This window comes from Meleagris gallopavo, chromosome 2, assembly GCF_905368555.1.
Source record: "Meleagris gallopavo chromosome 2, MGAL_WU_HG_1.1, whole genome shotgun sequence".
In the NCBI taxonomy this organism is placed as follows: Eukaryota; Metazoa; Chordata; class Aves; order Galliformes; family Phasianidae; genus Meleagris; species Meleagris gallopavo.
In genome coordinates, this window is record NC_139405.1 from 14,567,626 (window position 1) to 14,583,975 (window position 16,350).

Sequence of the window (16,350 nt, forward strand, 5' to 3'; positions counted from 1 at the left end):
ATTAACATCAGTGCAGCATCAACCTGAAGGTCAAAGGATTAGAATGCCACTATCACACATACAACTAATACGACATTCCTAGAGAAGGATGAATGAGCTCCAGAATAGCAAAAAGACAAACATATCTATTAATTGAAATCAAACCAGCTGTAGGATATGGTTCAGGCAAAGCTCTAGGTGACCTTGCTTGAGCAGGTAAGTTGAATCAGATGATCTCTAGATGTCCTTTCCAATTATCACCACCCTATGATTCTGAATATAGACTCTTCCATCCCCCCTTACCTTCCCATGAAGGATAACAACTCAAATTCACCCACAGATGGCAGTACTTCAGTGGCAAACACAATCACATGATAATCCCACTGGGATCTTGCAGAGTAAAATCAGTGGTAAAAGAACATATGTACTTATACTGGTGTTAATATTGTTCCTTAGTCAAAGCAGTTTTAAAATGAGTGAAATAAGTGAGTCTCTTTCAGCTAAGCATATTACAATGAAGAACAAGAATGAATAGCAAGGCAAAATATGGAAGATTACCTGATTTAAAACCATGAAATTGAAGAGAATTAACTGATAGGCATTTTTAAGTTCCTCTTCATCTAAGAGGAAAGAAAGGATTTAATAAGCCAAGGAAATCCAATTACAAAAACCACAGAACTTGAGATAAGCAAGTAGTTGTTTTTCTTGAAAGAGGTCATTGTTTATGAGTAATTTAAGGACAAATTCCAATTCAGGAAAACACACTTCATATCAAAACCTAATACATCCGTAAGTGACAGGAAACTCAAGTCAGCTGTTTCTTGTTGTTGCTGTTGAAGGTCCACTTCTTGAGGTCTATTTTGAATGTTAATTCATAAAAATACTGTTTTAGTCAAATACATTTGAAGCTGTGATTTGCAGCTTGGCATTTGGAGGGAGTGGAAGAACTTGTGTTTGACCTCCTTGGGGTAGCATGGATTCAAACCTTGATTACAGAATGCCAGGGACTGGAAAGGACCTCAAAAGACACAGCAAAAGTTGCCTGAAAAAATACTTGACAAGGATCTACTGTGCCAGATGGTGCTTAATGGTGCTGAGTACTTTCTGTTGCCAATAACGTACACATATCCATCTTCTTTCTTCTTCCATGTTCCTTAAGTAGCGCTCAGGACTTTTTAAGATGTTGACTTTGTATCTTTTTATTTCCATCTGAGTGAGCTTTAGTAAGTCTTGTGTTTTCCAGGTTTCCTCTACAGTCACTTAAAATTGGAAGGTGAAATTATTCAGTAACTCCTGGAATTCATATGTTAAGAAAGACCATGAGAATTGGTAAAACACAAAAAAATAAACACAAGACAGATGCACCCTCATTTTACACTCTCCACCCACTGAAGAATCACTTCAGTCCTAACCAGCGGGAGGCAGCTGACCAAGAGGGAACTTGCAGCATTGCAGAATCACAATTCCTGGTTGCAGAGCATGAGAGGAGTTGCTTGAAATCACACCGCACTCAGTGTAGCACATAAGGCACCTCCCTTATACAGGATGTCAATGCTCTAAGGAACAACTGCCACCAGCTCAGGTTCTTCCCGTTGCACTGGAATTTGGCAGGGCCCTCCTGGAGCTACATAATCAAACCCTTGTTTTCTTGCTGGTTTTATGACGACTATATTCCTCCAAGACAACTCCTTTACTTTCTCATTTTGCCTCTCCATTTTCTAACATTCCAATTCAGACCTTCAACAACCAACCTAGACCTTACAATAGGCACCATAGAGTCAACCAGGAACCTGAACATCTCTGCCTGCCCTCTGAATGGGCACAAAAAAATGCAACAGCAATGGAAGCTTTTCCACGCAGTGCTCCACACAGGATGCCGTGTACCTTGACCTGTAGATCTTCTCCCATAAGGATATGAGGACAATTCATTCTCTTGTAGCAACATTAGGTCACTCAGTGAGAGCTACAGTGTCAAACAAGGGTGTACCTGTCAAATACTGCCAGTTGGGATGAAATCATTTGGCCAATGAGACAGCTCAGAGACCATTTACTTTCACCTAGACTACAAAGGCCACATATACTTCCAGCCAATAACAAGGTCTACTTGATTCCCGCAAATCACCTACAGATGAGGTACTGCACATTCTTTATGGAACTTCTGACCCATCCATTGTTCAATTCCTATTTTTCCTCACAACTGTCCAACTGGAAACCCTAAATAAGTTAAAGTACAGTGCCTTGTAGTCATACAGTGCTGACTTTCCACTGCTATGAAAGGCAAATTCTGCACTCTTACAAATACTTCTAAGCTCCGACTCAATAAACAGGCCCTTCATGAGAATATAAAAATAACTGAGCCATGTTCCAAGACCTTTCACATTGCTGGAGAGGTGCAAGGGGTGTGCAGTGTAAATAAAAATCAGGTTCACAATTTCTATGCACGCTCTTGTTTTCAATTATACTTAGACTTGCTTCAGCTTTAATAAGAAGCTGGAACTGAGGCCAGACTATTTTTAAATCCCAACACATTCCCGATTAGCTGTGAACAGCAGTTACTCTTTTCCATTCTCAGACTACTACCTTTAAAAGGACACAGAAAAGGAACTTCAGTTTAGGATCTAGTCTAACAGAGAGGACTTGATCTCTTGCAAAGAGCACAGGTGCTTCTGTGTTGAAATATTAATCAAAGTCCCATATGACTGTTTTATTATGTTGGTATGGCAAGCAGTCAGCTGTGGGGTTTCTTCAGAAGCTCATGAGGTCACTCCATGTCTTTAAAGCAAAAATAATGGGTCTCCAGCAAAGAGTAAGAGTTGGCAGCAGTGATGTTGAGATGATGTAATTGTACACAGCGGTGATGTGAGATTTTTCGTGGTTCCTAGAAGCCAATACTGAAGAGGCAATTATAATAACAACTGTATTTGCTTAAAACTTTTGGACAAGAAAGGAAGTTTCTTGCAAAAACAAGGAATGATCATAGAGAGTAAAAGGTCAGAAATTGGCTGTCAGAAATGAAAGCAGCTAATGCCAGGCACTGAAAATGTAAGTTAGCAAACAGCGCAAAGAGCTATTTTCTTCGCACTAACACCTATGTCTTTATATTCTGAGCACACTGGGACATTTGCTGTTCCACACCTGTTCTGTTAACAGCTGGTTATCTCACTAGTTTTGCCACGGGGAAAAAAAAAAAAAAAAAAGATGGTATGGAATTATTTATTATTAGTAGGCTTCTCTAGAATAAATATATGGCATTGGATACATTGGCAAAATGACACAGACATCTAATACTGAATCAGCAACTCAAAGAACAAGCTTTCTTGGTTTTACTGCTGTTGGCAAATGTACTGAAAAACAGATATTAAAAAAATGAGTTGTGTTTGTTTTTTCTATAGCTGGACTAGACAGGTTGAGCAACGGGATAAAAAAATACCTGGTTACCTCAGTTCTGGGAGGCTTCAGGTGTTCTGCACCTTGTAGTACTCCCAGTCTTACTTCCCATTTCTTATGTTTGAAACATGAAAAAATGATAGACTTCATTCCCCTAGAGATACACTCCAATCTGCCATTTAACTGAAACAGGTAATGCCTGTAAGAAAATGCTGGGCCACACTAGTCTGGCCAAGCTCCTTTTGCAATGTGGCCCATTCCATTACAACTCATAATTACTGCCACATAGATGCTGCTTTATAAGCAGGAGCAGCAGGGGCACTGCAGCAACAGTGGAGGTTTCCTGGTGTGCTTTTCTGGTAGAGTCTGATTTTGAAATGCTACAGATGGACTCAACAACTCAGAAATAAATAGATAGATAGATAGATAGAAAGAAGAAGGAAAGAGAGGTTACTTTACTAATTCTTAATGAAGTAACCATGTAATTAGTATATGATCACCATCATACAACTCTGACTGGCAAATCAACCTTCTTACACTGTGTTACTGTCTATCGATGGCTTTTCTGCTTTAATGGTTTGTGGGGACAAAATGTCATGGAAGTATATATAATTGCTGTCACTTTAAACTCCTCTTAGATTCAGAGGCACTGAAAGTTGTGCCTTATGTCATCCAAGAGGTTAAAACCCTCAATTTGCAACAAGGCTGGGTGTGACTTACCAGTAAGTTTCAGCATCACGAGGAACAAATGAACACTGTAGAAAAAAAAAAAAAGTTGGTGAAGAATTGGATTCACTAGAAAGCTTTCCTTTTGATTAAAATCCGATAGATAATCTGCAAATAATAGCAAAAATGCTCTTCTGCATTTTTGAATTTGCTTCATATACTTATAAAATTGAGTGATTTTTTCCATCATTAAAGTTAGTGCACTCTAAACCAAAAGACTAACAACTCTAAGAGTGCTGAAGTGCCTATAAAGTAACTAGCAAGAGGAAAAGGAAGTTTGGATTTTCTTAATCCACTGACATTGATAGCTAGTACTTCTGACAAAGGAGATGTGTTAAAAATTCATGACTTTACCAAGAGCTCTTGATATGTACATGTAAATATATTTATCAATATAAGTACACACACATATATAATGTATCTCTTGCCTACATTTCAAAGCTAGAGAATATAAGGATTAAATGTCTATAATATAAAGAAAAACAAAGCACATACTTGAAAGTAATCTTTCTATCTATCTCTGAATACCACTTAGAAGCAAAGACAACACAACTCATTTTTTGCAGGAGGAGCTTTACAAAACACAGTATGCTTGCCATTGGCTGCTGAACTGGCTTTCAATTTTGATAGGAATATTTTGGCCTAAATTACAACCCTCTCTGTCTTAAAACAAGTTGCCATAGGTCCCTTTCTCCTCTCTGGGCCACACTAACCAGAACTTTGCAGGACCCCAGTGCCCATAGCTGTCCCCACTCTCTCCTCAGGTGCAGCACACAACAGCGTACCGAACGGAGACTCTGGTCCACAGAAGACATCAAAACTGTCTAGAGGGCAAAGTGGCACCTTTGCATAATGCTATTTATTTTAGTCTAATTATTCTAACCAATTTTATCACTGACACAAGTATTTATCCTGAAAACCACTGAATGCCAACAGATGTTTACCAGTGAATTAGCTGCTAAAATTCAACAAAATTTAAAAGGCAAGATCACCTTTTCCCAGTTGAGAGCCTCCACTCAACTTTAGCAATTGCCTTTCCTACCCTGGTCTGTCACATAGATGGGTATGATGGCACTTCTCACATCAGAAACAGAAAATCCGAAGTTCACAGCAGCTGCACCCTTAAAATTAGTAAACAAAAGGTACTGGGCAAACCCCATATAGACAGATCTTTCACATTACAGCTCAGGGCACTGACACTACATTGCTGCACAACATAAATAGAAGTCAGAATTATGTGGGTTATTGACCACTGTATACTTTCCCACTGAATCATAATTATAGATTCTCTTTTACTGTCTCTACTATGTAACTCTGCAATGAATTTGATTCACTGTGCAGACACGGCATTCACCAGACCTCAAAGTGTTTCATGTCTTAATAGAACATTCTATTACCCAGGCACAAGTGAGCTTGCAGCACCAGGGGCCTGGGCTGAGATGCAAGAAACTCCATGTCGGGGCTACCACCACAGACACAGACACATCAGATTTGCTTTCACCACGGTGGCACGGCAGGTGTCAGCAGAAATCTCGCACACGCTGATTCCTACAGAGGCTGTGTGAACAAGAGGATACTACCCTCATACTGTCTCAAGACAGTCAATACCAGTGACTAGAGCCTCATTTCACATCCATTTATTTTAGCCACTAAACACCTTCTGCCAGGAAGAGGTCCATGGAGGGGCATTTTACAGAGGGCCAAGCCTGCAGTGCCCAGCACCAGGAGCTCCATGCACTGGCAACCACTTCTCCTGGGCACGATGCAGGGAGCATCCTCCTGATCTGAGGCTGTGGGTACTCACAGCATTTTCCAGACTGAGCGTTAAGTTGCTCAAGGAGAGTTTCCCATTACTTCACAAGTTAAATCAAGTGAATGAATGTGCCTCACAGTTCTTTTCTTCGGTTTCCCTCCTCACCACAGAGACTCCTGAGCTGGCAAAGGCCAGTGTCATTCCACTGAGGTCAATGGAATGCTGCCCATTTATATCAGCTGATGAATTAAACCTCTAGACATTCTCTCTTGCACACAATTCTTTTCCACCAAGCCAAAATATAATGCAGAGCCTAGAACATACAGAGCTGAAGATACCCGCAGCTGGTTTAAACTCTTACTTCCACCCTTGCAACTGTGCCAACCCACAGCAACAGCAGGAGGTTTGCATAAACTGCTCCAGTGTAGATAAGTCTCCAAAGGGAGGGAAAAACCACCAGCATGTATATCGATGGTAAACAGATACCAGCAAGCAGCAACAGCACAACTGGCATCAAGGTGAGGTTCTGCCTTCCCCCTCGCACCAGCTTTTCCCACCTTAGTTTTTTTGTACAAGTAAGCACTGGAAGAGCTACAAGGAAGATTCAGCACGTAGAACTGGGAAAGAGACTGTCTGAGGGTATCTTCCTTGTAAAGAGAAGCTACGCTATGGAAAACTCATGACAACTGTTGGCTGAGGCAACTGTGTAATGCTGCAGCATGTCTGGGGAGGAATTTCAGCTAGACTGCTGCAGTGATTGTCTTATGCCTTCAGGCATAAGATTTTATTACCCTTATCTTGGCAAGTGCAAGATTTACTTATTGGTCACAACCTTGTGCATAGAAGGAAGACTGCCTTTCTACTGCTCCAACCAGGTGGCTGTTAAGCCAGTAATTCCCACCTCAATATGTAACCAGCTGTCTCAAAAGCTGAAGAGCAAAGACAAAAAGTTGATGAGGTCACGCCTCAGCCCATCGACCTCCAGCTGAAGTCACAGGGGAGCACAGTCTAAACTGAAATAATTAGCCACGGAAGCCTAGTGTCCAGGTGTCTCCTGTGTTGGAAGTCAGAGTTGTCTGGCTGGTACAGCTGATGGGGATGTCTACAGCCAGCCAAAGGAATGCTAAGATCCCACTTCTGGAAGGGTAGATTTCTGAAGTATAGAGGAAACTGGAAAGTGCCTCCTCTGCTCTTCTGCTCAATAAATGCTGCCTCAGACACATCTGAATGTGGAGCAATAGTGACATAAAGTGGCCTGCTGAGTTAATCACAGGTAGGAAGTGAAAACATTTCCCTGGAGACTGATACCTTATGCTGTTATTCCAGTCTGGCATGCTGTAACAAAAACAAACACAATGTACTACCTTGCTCTTTAGAGAAGGGCCATCAGAGCATTCTATATCTGGTAACAGTAAATAGCACAGCATTACCTGGGAGGAGATATCTGAAGCACCGCCTGTTCCTTGTCATTGGCCATGGGCAAAGATGGAAAAGTAAGAGAGGCAAGTAGGAAAGAACAGGTATAAAATGCAAAAAAGTCAAAGGTTATGACAAAGTTATATTCCATCCAGATGTTTGGTACTCCGAAAACAAACAATATCAACAATAACAAAAAAAAAAAAAAAAAAAAAAAAAAAAAAAAAAAAAAAAACAACAACCGACAGTATCATATCACACTTGCCATCAAGTCTTTATCACAATCTGATAGCCAACTGAAACTTTACCAGATCAGCACATCTAAAAGTATCTTCACAGCAACTAAACCAAAAGGAAGGAAGATAGAAAATGATCATTCAATAGTCTGACTTTCCTGTCAGGACCACCACACCAGCTTAAACTGTCTGCAAACCATAACTACGAATCAATATCTCAGTATTAGATGACAATATTACAAGTCAGCAGAGACGTGCCGATTTTTCACCAGAGTGCTATTTTATATCCATATGCTCATTATTTACTATTTTTTATTTGAATTCTTTCAGGAATACCTTTGTCTCCAGGAATCATACAGTGCACAAGGTAAAGTGATCCCCATGTTAATTAGGGTTTCCACTCACTAATTTAATGCACATTTTCTTTGTTAACAAGATCATAAATATTATCTACAGTTGACAGGGAAATGCATGTACCCTGTAACTTATTATTTGTTTTATAAATTAAAAGCAAATCAATATTTAGCAATAAAATTCACAAAATAACTTTCTGTCATTAAAGTATGACACAGATTAGTGACTTAGGCAGAAATTCACATTTTGCTTGACAAAGCCTAACTTTGCTTAGCTCTTTACAAATTTTAACTCTAGCACACAGCTAAACAGAAAGTGAAAACACGAGGGAACATCTCCTACTGATACCAAGTCAGCAAAAATTATTTTAAGTGAATGACAAGTATACATGCTATCCAAGATGCACATTGAAGTGCTTACTGAAGTGCCAGCTTAAGGCTAGCTCTAGATTTAGAAAACAAATTAAAACATTGAAAATTGAAAAAGTTGAAAACTAGAATTGGTGATTTCTAACTAAAAAGCAAAATTATAATTACAAAAATCAGAAGTGGATGTAAAGAGATACCTGCTTGGAAATTTCTTCTGAAATTTCCAAATTGGTAGGGATTAAAACAGAATACACAAAATAGAACAACTGTTTTACAAGTTTCCTCTTCTTTTCTTTTGAAGATTCTGTCTTCAGAACCTGAAGAAAACCTCTGTTTCTTTGTTACACAAACTCTTCCTTTTACCTAGATCCTTAACTGTTAAGCTAGTTACTCTGCTGTCCTATCTATTCACACAGTCAAGAGTTCCCTTATCTAGCGTACAGAGGGTACACGGGTCCTTCTGTTTGGAAATGAGACGTATGTACAAGAGCAACATAAGCAAGACAGAGCTTTGAGGTGGATCTGCCTTAATCTCTCCTTCTACCAAGCTCCCCAAAAAAGACTCAAAAATTCAAGTTTGACTTAAACAACAATCTATTTGATTATTTTGTCCCTACTGAAAACTCAAGAAATAGAAAATGACAGAAAACGGCATATAGCTTCCAGTCTCTTTCTTCTCCCTTGGCTTCAACTGCTTACAGCTCAGGACAATTGTGGTCTGATGACCTTAGAAAACTCATGGCAGTCCTCTGTCCCCACAGGTGGCAGCTCCTTGCTACTCAGAGTATCCATTCTTCTCCCACCTTGTCCTCTCCTAAAGTTTCTCTCTCTGAGCTTGTACCAAAAGCAAATGAAACACAACAGCACGCGAACAACTCTAGGTTACAAGTACTGCAAGTAGGCTTGCTTGAGCTATTGAAAAAAAAGCTACAAGAAGGTGCAAGGTGTAGTATCCTCGTGATTTATAAGCACTAGGACCATGAAAAAGACCATTGCCACTGCCATTCTCTAGCTACAGAACTTGGACATAAAGGCACTAGGAAGATGTCTCACACAGGTCTCTGCCTGCTCCTTGTCCACTCCAACAGAAACTGACTGAATTTCAGGGTCTGCACAGCCACTAAGGTCACAAGATGATCCTTCAATACACAAACGTGCAGAGAAGCTATGAAACAAGACTGTACAACAGTACAGGTCATCTCTGTGCCGCAGCTTGGAAAGTACAAGCCAGCCACGATTTTGAGGCTTGAGAAAGTTTTGACTGCAGAAATGATTACATCGCTGCAAAAGGGGAAAAATCCACACGGCACATCTCACTAACCAAAACCCCATCCATTTTTCTTGTTTCCTCAGCAGAATATCCAAAATACCTTGTTCTACACTGCAACAAGCTTAACTCCAAAGAGTTTGGACAGCAAAATAATGACGCAGGTTTAAGGAGGTAAAAAATCCTTCCTGCTCTTTGATTAACTGGGCTTCTTGATGGAGTTAAGTGCAAACAGCTGCCTGGACTTCAACTGAAAAGCCTAAATCTAAACACTCTATGTTTACGTAACCCAAACTTCTAATCAGGCAGCTGGATAATCCACCCATTTAAAGCATCTCTAAGAGTTTCAGGGAAATGTGATTTTCTTACAGCTAAGCCAATCAACAACCACTTTAAAAACCTCTAGCTACCGAGTTACTACTTTCCAACACAAGTCTCAGCGGGATGGGGTCACGACCCTCAAGTGAATCACAAAGCAATTTTGGTGGGATCCTTCCTTTCTTTTTCTTTTTCTTTCTTTTTTTTTTTTTTTTTTTTTTTTTGAGAAGGTACAAATCTGGATCTCTAATTTCCTCTGTATTCAGTTGCTGTAAAGTAATAAATTAGAGCAGAGAGGCATACAGCAGTGTTCAAATGCATACTGGCTTTTGCTGACAGGACCTTAATGCAAACTCTCAGAACCAAGGAACTTAGAAAAGGCAAAACAGTCATCACTGACAGAGTCCCGAATTTCTGAGGGGAGAAGAGGGGAAGAGAAGTAGGATTCAGGAACTAGAGGATTTTGAGGAAGAACGCAGCATAGATATTTACAGGATTGCTTAGAGAACTGAATAGTCCTTAAACTGACAGATACTTTCACAGTGACTTGCTCTGGCCACATAGCGCTCACTGTTTAGGGTCCTACATCATCTCCACCGCTATACATCAAACACTGAGGTGTTTTACCACTGTAATTTATTATAGAATAATAATATAGATAAATATAGATATGTTGTTCGTAAAAAGCACTCACACTAGTTGTGCTCAGCGCACCTCTTGAACATCTTTTTAGCTGGGTGGCTTTCCAGATAAAATATCTCAATTAGGCAACTAGTTTGAGTTCAGTTTGGCTTGCTTGCCAGCAACTTCCCTGACTGCAAAAACAATATAAATATTGTAATTCAAATTACTGCTCTAAATATTGACGCATTTGCACTATTTGATGGTGAACAGACAGCTAAGCCAAACACTGCCTAGTCACTAAGAGAAACAACAAAGCATCGCAGCTCTGAAGTGAAACATCCCTCTTGTACTCACCTCTTTCCAGTCTCCACTCCGTGTATCTCAGAGATACAAATAGTTTTACAAGATACAAGGTTTTCAGCAATGAATGCTGCAGATCAGACTCATGTAGGCCTTTACTCAGACTCACTGAAGCAAGAGTCACTTTTAACATCTTGATGCCAATGCAACATGCAGTAGCAATAGCCTCATCTGCAGAAAATAAGGTGCAGAAGATGTGTGTGCTTCAAGGTACAAGTATTTCATCTCTCAAACTGGCAGGCTCAGCTCTTTGAGCAAGAACATAGCCCTGCTGTGTGCTTCCAGCTGCTCCAGCCCCAGCTAAATCACACTGCTCACATTTAGATGCATACTTATTTAATTTCCTTGTATACTTCAGTATTCATACAAGCACATAAAGCACCCCAGCCAGGACTAGAGTGCAGAACCAGACCCTATCTGCTTGCAATGCTCTGCAGCACCAACTGCACCTGCAATATGCATACAGCTTCCATTTTGCAGGGGTTTCCAATAAAATTTACATTAAGTTTGAAAGTAAGAAAGAGTAGTTATTCTGTATAGAAAATAATTTTATATAGTAAACAATTACTTATTCAGCGTCTGCTTATTTGGTTTAAAATATATTTTTACAAAAAAAGAAAACTACAACAAGAACCATACTCAAAGATTCAAAATTCAGGATTTTTAAACAAAAATCTGTCATTTTTTTTCTAGAAGCATAATACTATTTTTATAGAACCGCAACCATTTCTACTCCACATTTGCCTTTGTTTGTGTAACTGAAAAAAAAAAAGGCTGCAAAGGAACATCCTCACAAATGCAGAATCATGCTGCCAAAACCAGGTCCAGCCTGGTCTTAGCTTCAGTGGGTGCTCCACAGTGCCTGCACGGGCCGCAAAATATAGTGCATTCCAAGCAGCTGCTAACAAGAGGAAAATGAAAAGGAAAACATGAGCTATTTGATGCACATAAAACAGGTTTTTGCAGATCAAGGACAAACAGGTTTCTCCGAGGAATTCAAGTTAAGCTATCTTCTACCCCAAAGGAGAACAAGCTACTGTCTGTCATCAGTGCACTACTAACAGTTTATTAGTCTGCTGACATCTCCATCTAGAAAAAAAACTGGTAAATTGTCTCAAGATGAGAGGTAGCAGCGAGTGAAAAGGACTTGCTGTGATGTGGGGTGGCAAGCAGGATTTTTTAGACATCTACACTTACTCTGTGATAAAATGCTTCTAAGATGGTGTCACTTCCCTCCCAAACAGCCCGGCTTTTCTTAGCGCCTGATACTGAGTCAGTGACCCTCTGTGAATCAGAGCTAATCTCAGGATATGTCACATCTGTAGCAGGAGGAACAGCTGAGCAACACTTGTCCAGGCATAATTGAGCCTCAAGATTGCAGAGCAGTGCGTGATTAATTGGCTGAAGGATTCCTGATAAAGAGGAAGAGGATAATGACCAGGCTGGGTCAATGGGTGGTGCTCGGCTTATCTGGAGACGTTAAAAGAAATGCTCCTGATCAAGGTCACAGAGAATGGTGACAGATTCTGTGTGAGTGTGAATTTGAGGCATTTCAAAATCACATTCCATAGCTGTGCACAGGGGCAAGTGTGCTCAGGAAGAGTATTTCAATGCCTTTTATGGTCCTGGATCCACCATCATTATTCACGTGAGTATTACCAGGAGCCTAATCTTGAAAGCTCTATTGATCAGCTTTGTATTTTCATATGGACTTGTCTGACTTTGAAAAGTCAAGTTGATTCCAAGGCAATTCTCATTTGGTTTTCATTTGGGCATTCCAGCTTGTGCCAAGGTCCTCTTAAAAGCAAAGAGGCAATGCCCCCTCACTGGAAAATGGGAAAGAGTCAGCTGGAACTACTTCTGTGGTCAACAGTTGTGGCGACACATACATGTGACTCTTGGCTTTGGAACTACTTTGGCTCTTCTCTAGGACTGCTGAGCTAAGCTGAAAAGAGCAGGTATTGCTTCTGCTACACACATCTTGTCAGCAGCTCTGAAGACCTTTGTGGTGTACCCTCAGGGAAATGAAGTCTTGAAAATTTCTAAGGATGGATTCAAGAGTAAGTACCAGTTGTGGGTCCATTGTGGTCTTGTGCTTCAGACCACCACAATGCCTTAAGCAGATCAGTTATGTGCTGTGCAATCAGTTTGTAGCAGCCAAGTTGCTGTAAATATCATAAAAGTGAGTTCAGGTAAATTTAACAGAAAGGCATTAAAGACTAAAATAATAAACAAAAGATGCCTTTTATAACATAGCAGTAGTCTGTTCTACCATACAGAGGACTCCCTAGGACTCACGAACAGTGTGTCTTCTGGTACCTCTCCCTCATAAGCCCAAACAAATTTGTCTGCTGGACAGCAGTACCTGTTGCCTGACCCAGCTAGCCCTCCTCACAAGGTAACTCTGCCTTTCCTTTCTCTTTGGATGAACAACAATTCCTTTAGCCAAACAGCTCATGCTGCCACTTTCCCGGTTCAATAAGAACTTCACTTCAACCAAACAATTGAATAGGTTTTTCTTTTCAATTCTAAGTATTCATACAGGAGCTGAGCCCTGTGTGGTTCACGACTGTGCTCCAGCTGCCTCTAGCCCGATGATATTGTTTTCATCTGCCACACAGATTTTCATACACTGAGGTTATTGCTCAGTTATACCATTGCTTGTGGAAAATCAAGAGGATGGCAGTTTATTGGAAGTGTGAGGTAGAGTACTACAGGGAGGAAAGTTGCTCTTTGAAGCTTCGGTTAACATCAGTTTATATAGACCACACAAGAGAAGGTGTGGTGGGTTACCAGCTGACTTATGATTAGAAGAAATCAAAAGTCATACTGTTATTGGCACAAATCCAAATGGGCAAAGCATCAACTAGAATGAAATTTTTTGTCTTTAATATAAAGTTTTCCACTTCAAACTATCACAACAAGTAGGCAAAATGAGCTTAAAAGCTGTATGGGGCTGAAACAAAGTAAGAAAAGCTCTGCAAACAGAAACTTTGCAACCTACAGCATTTTCACACTTCATCTATTCACTCCAGGCAAATATACCTATTCCTAGAAGTGAACCGTATGCTGCTAATTGCATAAGCCCAGCAAATAGGAATTCATGTTGTCCCATCCCTTAACAGACTTATCAGGCAGCATGAGTCTTCTGAGCAAACTGGAAACAGCCAAGTTGCTATGAGCAATCCGTAGCCTCAATCTGTGAAGTAAAGCAGATTTCAAACTGCTCCCCTTGAACAATAGCACAAATATCTCCCATCTCTAGACAGAAGGGATTTGGCTACTTCCTGTTTTGCCTAAAGAAGATTTATAGCTGATCATCATATAATAAGTGCAGGGCAAGGCTTATTAATCCTTCCAAACCCACTTCACATTAGTGACTAATTCGAACTTATTTGGTGCATAAATCATAGGGTACGAAAGCATTACATTTCCCCTCCTCTTTGGCTGCAATTCTGAATCCTTGAGGGTGTTCTTTTACAACCCTCTAATCTATTTATGTGGCTCCGAACACGCTGAGCTGAATTCTGTTTCATAATCTCCCTTCTTGCTCATGCAGCACTTTCCCTCTCCCCAGCTCCTAGCTTTCAAGTGTCCCACTTTGTAGTGCGCTGCCCTCCAGTGAGTTCTCAATAATAGAGCTCAAATCCAGCTCTAAAAGCAGCTCCTGCCCAAAGCTTGCTTAGTATTAAAGAGTCATCAGCACTACTGAAGCACAGAAGTTATGAGATTAATTAAGGCATTTGCAAGGTGGGATGCATACGGAAAAGCTCAGCAATTTCAACTTCATTTTCATACAAATAGTATGGAGGTATTAAAAATACAGAACAGGTTATAAAGATTATTCTTCATAGTCTGAAGGGTACGGCGTTCTCTAAAATAGAAAGAGAGGAAACGCACAGAAATGGCTTTCTCTTTATGCAGAAATTCATGTAGGCAGAACCATCCACAAGAGCAGGACGTTTCCTCTGTGTTTAAATGGTGGCATAGTCAGGGATTTCCCACTACTCAATTACACAGCGGTATGGACCACAGTCCCTGATTCTCTACGGTGAATCTAGACATTGCTTTTAGTATCTTTCTTATAAAACCCCAGGTTTACATGTTTTCTAACACTTTCAGTGTTACTGTTGAGAAGCCTAGCTTAGTTAAAACAACGCATGTAGAATAGAGGAGTTCCATGTTCTGAGAAATAATCAAGCTCCTACACGACCATGCACAGATTACTATTCTGATGCTGCTGTTTTTATTCATGTCAACCTACACATAAACCATACTGTCACTAGAAGTGAGATTGCTCTTCCTGCAGCAACTAGCTGCAACTCTCTCAAACTCATAAATCACGTGATTTGGTACACAGTTAGAGGTTGGCATCTGTCATAAATACACCTTGTCATGAGAGCAATAGGCTCTTCACCTTCCTCCACAGGGTGCTTAGCTCTTTGCCTCAGAGCAAACTGACATTACAACTGACCGATCTGATCTGCACATAGAGCAAAATCATCAGTTAATCCAGTCTTCAACTCATTCGAAGATTTTATATCACAGTGAGTTATTCCAGAGATTTTCTCTACTAAGAGAAATCAGTATGACTTGCTGCCTTTTGTGGTCCATATTTGTCTTGCCTCAGCTTTTATATAGGCTCTCCACTAGACCAACTAGTGCACTATGACCAACATTTTCTCCCTGCCTTACTCTTTTCCACTTCGACTTAGACACAACTCAAAGTGAGTTAAAGTACAACTGCAAAAGCAACTCCCAGCTGCTTCACAGAGTAAGCAAGCACAGATGGAAATACTAGAACTGTAGCTACTTCCAGCAGCTTCCACCCAAGCACTTTGTTCATTTGGAATAAAGAGACAACCACAGTCTACACAGGGTTTGAGAACTGGGAAACCACCTGCACCAAGAAAAGTGACATGCTGGTCTTTCAAATACTGAGGAGTATCCAGGAGAAATCTGGCTTCAGATTTATACCTCATTCTTCTCTATCCTTTTTATGTGTGAATCTCAAAGTGTCTCACTGAGCAGATCAATGTTATTATTCCTGATTTACTTGCCCAAGATCATCCAGCACAGACACAAGCTGAACTGCAGTGCTCCAAAATGCTGCTCAGAACCACAGAGGCCATGCACTCTCCCTTAAATAAGCATTAGCATAATGTTCTTACCATAAATATGGAGTCATTATATCAATCTAAAACTAAGTTTCTAAGATAAATGGAAATAAGATAAAATATAAATTAAATTGGAAGCAACATATCTGGACTGCTTTTTTAGGCATCTGTCTTGAGATTTGCAGCACAGAAATAACATCTCTCTGACATCACAAGTATGTAGTTCTGTGCATTGAGAAAAACCTGCTGTTTATTTGGATCTTTTGAAGTCTAGTATCAATATAGCTTCTTAGTCCCCAGAGTGTCCTCAAGGTTTGAGATGTATATTTTTAACTTCTGCGCTTACTGACATTCCATTCATGCTACTTGGCTGTTCTCCCCATCAGGGCTTCATCAGCTATCGCTCTGATTTTGGCACCACTGGGATTATTTGGTTTACCATTTC

General features: G+C 40.2%; 1 protein-coding gene across 9 annotated transcripts in view; it reads right to left on the minus strand.

Annotated features, from left to right (window-relative positions):
- BMP2 (bone morphogenetic protein 2) overlaps nt 1-16,350 on the minus strand; it is a 236,864-nt gene that overhangs the window by 76,982 nt on the left and 143,532 nt on the right. For 7 of the 9 annotated variants that reach the window (XM_085219026.1, XM_085219021.1, XM_085219022.1 and 4 more), the window contains one exon: nt 4,087-4,121. The exons of the other annotated variants lie outside the window; for them this stretch is intronic. The gene's annotated coding sequence lies outside the window, so the exon portion shown is untranslated. The remainder of the gene's footprint in view (nt 1-4,086; nt 4,122-16,350) is intronic. 9 annotated transcript variants of the gene reach the window in all.